This window comes from Camelus ferus, chromosome 3 (genome assembly GCF_009834535.1).
Source record: "Camelus ferus isolate YT-003-E chromosome 3, BCGSAC_Cfer_1.0, whole genome shotgun sequence".
Classification (NCBI taxonomy): Eukaryota; Metazoa; Chordata; class Mammalia; order Artiodactyla; family Camelidae; genus Camelus; species Camelus ferus.
The window spans coordinates 65935-69766 of record NC_045698.1 but is presented as its reverse complement, the minus strand read 5'-3'; the positions used below and the strand labels follow the sequence as shown (position 1 = coordinate 69766).

Below are 3832 nucleotides of genomic sequence, written 5' to 3'. Positions count from 1 at the left end.
CATCCCCTGGACCCCTTGGCCCAGGAGGATCGTGATGGGTCTGGAAAGGACTCTTCCGACGAGGGTCTCGGGATGGACTTTCTCGGTCTGCGGAAGGTGTTTCTGCACAAAGAGGAAGAGAGGGGCGTTCTCGGCCAGAGAGCCCGAACCGCCTCCTTTCAGGGATCCGCTCCAGTCAGGGTTGGGGTCGGGGTCAGAACGCAGCCACCGACAGCTCCCCTCCCTCGTCTTGGCTCTCCAACTTGGGAAACCCTCCTCCCTGCCCCCTCACCCATCTTCTCGTCAGCCGGCCTCCAGCTTCCCCGTGCCAACCACCTCTCTCATGCTGCCGGACTTTCCTCCTCCTTGGGCTGCCAGGAAGCTCTCCCGCTCCTCCACGTGCTTTGGCTTGGAATCCCTGACAAACACAAGCGGTGCTGGTGGGCGGGGCCGTGGGCGGTGGCAGAAGGACTCCCTTCATCTTATGGGAGCGATTTTTATCTCCATAGAGGTGGCGATTGAGAAAACACATAAAATCACTCAGAAGAATACCCATGTGTAGTATCCCTGACCTAGATCCGTGTCTGTCTGTCTGTCTGTCTGTCTGTCTGTCTGTCTCTCTCTCTCTCTCTCTCTCTCTCTCTCTCTCTCTCTGCCTCTCTCTCCATTTCGCTATTCTCTGTGTGTGTGTGTGCGCGCGCGCGCATGCGTGTCTGTCTGTCTCCCTTGTCTCTCTTTCCTCTCCTCTCCCCTCCTCTCCTCTTCCCTGTTCTCCCCCCTTCCCCCTCACCCCTCCACTCCTCTCTTCTCCCCTCCACTCCTCTCCTCTCCCTCTTCTCCTCTCCCCTCGCCTCTTCTCATTTCCCCTCCCCTCCCCTCTTTTCCCTCCTCTCCTTTCCTGTCCTCTCCCCTTTTATCCCTCCTCTCCTCTGCTCTTTCTCTCTCTCTCTCTCTCTCTCTCTCTCTCTCTCTCTCTCCCTCCCTCTCTCCCTCTCCCCCCCTTCACTTCCCTCCCTCCTCCCTACCCCCCCAACCCCTACCTTCACAGGGCCTCATAGATTGCAATCGGTTTCCATGAAATGTGATGAAGAGGGAATGAATTTTAGAATGATATCCCCATGCCATCGAATCCTTCTTCCCCAGGGATAGCGACTTATTTGTGGTCGTGTTTGTTTTTGTTTTTCTTGTTGTTGTTTTGGGGCGCATCGAGGGCGCAGGAGGCGTTGGGAGTGAGGGTGATGTTTCTCTTTCTGTCTGTCTCCTCCTTAGGACGGATTTTAAGAGGAGGGAGGACTCACAGAAATCTACCATCTTGTCTCGTACTGCAGCTGTGTTTGAGCTTCCTATACGATCTGGGCGGAACACTCCCCACCCTCACCTCAAGCCGCCATTGCCGCCCCCTCAGCCCCCTGCACCCCCGTCCAGTCCCACACTTGGGGCGGTGGTTGGGCATGGGGGGATGTTGGCGGGGTGGTGGTTGGTGGGGGGTGGGGTGGTGGAGGAAACCAGAAAACAGACCACTGTGGCACGTGGGTGACTGGGGCTTCAGGGTGAAGGAGGATGAATAAAATGGCCGGAATTAGGCTAACGGATTATTGCTTCTTTTTTTGGCGGGGGGGGGAGGGGAGGATCATTAGGTCATTCATTCATTCATTCATTCACTCATTCATTTGCTGGGGGGGGGTGTCATTCGGTTTCTTATGCTCGCCCTGAAAACGGTCAACTGTCCTGACTGACTGGTTGCTGCTCACGGTTCCAGGCCTGTTGTTGAAACTGGAAGCTATCGATCTTACTGTTTCTACTGTATTTCACTCATTGAAAGTCATCATCATGCTGGGTCTCTGAGTCTTTCTCCGAGGAGAAGGTCGGTCACGGGACTAATGACCTGACAAAATAGCCTGAGTGACCAAGAAGGCCACACCTTGAGTGCTTATGAGATAACGAGATCTAACCACCAGCCTCTATAGAATGGGTCACCTGGAGGCATCGTGACACCATTCTGAGTCTTCTGATGAGAAAACGATTCTGTGGATGGTGATCGATGCCCGATTGTTTGAGCTATGGCTCTAGAACCACCCCACCCACTCCATCCCCAAGGTGGGTACACAGTTTTGAAGACGCTAGCCTGCTGTGAATCCCCTTTGCCCGGCAGAGCGATAAAATGGCCTCTTTGCTTCTAAGCTCCAAGACCTTGTCTCTGGATTCTTGGGCTCGTCGGGGACGGGGGCCGATCTTTTGGCAACAAGCGTGCTTCAGAAACAGCGGATGCCCGAGAAGGACACTCTGCCTCTCCCTCTTCTTCCGGGCCTGAAATGGGGAGGAAAAAAACATCGCTTCCCCTGGAAGCTGGAGTCCGGAACCCGCCATCCGGAGGGACTTCTGGCTTGGCCTTCTCCTGGGGTGGGGGGGGGAGGGCACGCCACTGCACGTGTTCTTTGTCAACTCCCTGTTTCTCTCTTCTCGAGTTATCTCTTTGGGACGGCTCCCACACTGGGTGAAAACAGACAGACAGGCTGGTATGTCTCCCTACCCCACCCTTCGCCCCCAAATGACTGATCTCCTGTCCCATCAGAATCACCACTTGTTTTCCAACGTGGCTTTCTTGGATCCTGGAGGACTTGTAAAGGAAAAGCCCAGCTGGGCTAACAAGCTAAAGTCACAAATCTAAGTGTGATAAGTGTCCGTTTACTGATCTAAGTTCTGCTGGGCTAACTCGTAAATCTGAAGTTTAGTGTCAGTTTACTGGGCTAACAAGCTAACTCGTAAATCCAAGCTCAACAAGTGTCAGTAACGTGATCTGTTCCAAATTGATAAGCTCCAGTGTACTGATCCTTTGCTTTTTGTTGTTTGAGCCTTATTGGCGAATAGACCCATATTTGTAATTAACCCTATGAAACCTCATGTGCACGTCTTGGAGGTGCTCAGAGCTTCGGAGCAGAAGCCCCTCTGAGCCCGCCGGCGTAATAAATCTGAGTACTCCAACCCTCCGACTGGTGCATGTTTCTTGGCTGGCCTGTCATTTCCGTAAAAGACATTTTCCCACCCACTCGGGCGCGTTCTGGAATTCTGAGCGTGGGGAGGTTCCGTCCTCTGTCTGCAGCGTCTGGGATCTCCTAGGAGCCCTCCGCGTGTCTTCCCCGAGTGTGTCCTACTGCGGACTGCCGGGAATGTCAGGGGATGGGCTGGAAATGCAGGTTTGATCTAGTGCTTACCCCTGGACAGGGGAGGTAATTAGCGGACTTCCCCCAGCCAGGGAACAGCTGTGATACCAGGCAGTTGCGTGGAGGTCGGCGCCAAACATCCCCCACCCAGTTGGCCGCGTTCCGGAATTCTGAGTGTGGGGAGGTTCCGTCCTCTGTCTGCAGCTCCTGGGACCTCCTAGGAGAAATCCGCGTATTTTCCCGATTGTCTCCTAGTGCGGGCTGCCTGGGAAATTCGGGGTTTTTGCTGGAAATGCAGGAACCATGTAGTGCCTCCCCCTGGACACGGGAGGTAATTAGCAGACTTCCATATGCCAGGGAACAGCTGTGACACCAGGCAGGTTCGTGGAGGGCGGCCCTAAACCTCCCTCACCCACTCGGCCGCGTTCCGGAATTCTGAGGGTGGTGAGGTTCCGTCCTCTGTCTGCTGCACCTGGGATCTCCTAGGAGCCCTCCGCGTGTCTTCCCCGAGTGTCTCCTAGTGCGGGCTGCTGGGGAAATGCGGGGGTTGGGCTGGAATGCAGGTAGCATCTAGTGCCTCCCCCTGGACAGATCAGGTAATTAGTGTACTTACGACTGCCAATGAACACCTGTGACACCAGGCAGATACGAGGACGGCGGTCCCAAACCTCCCCCACCGACTCGACCGCGTT

General features: G+C 55.0%; 1 long non-coding RNA gene across 1 annotated transcript; it reads left to right on the top strand.

Moving 5' to 3' along the window:
- Window positions 1–2961, top strand: LOC116660222. The gene is made up of 2 exons (XR_004315630.1): window positions 1–96; window positions 1249–2961. It is a non-coding gene; the product is annotated as an uncharacterized LOC116660222 (long non-coding RNA).
- Window positions 2962–3832: the final 871 nt, after the last annotated feature.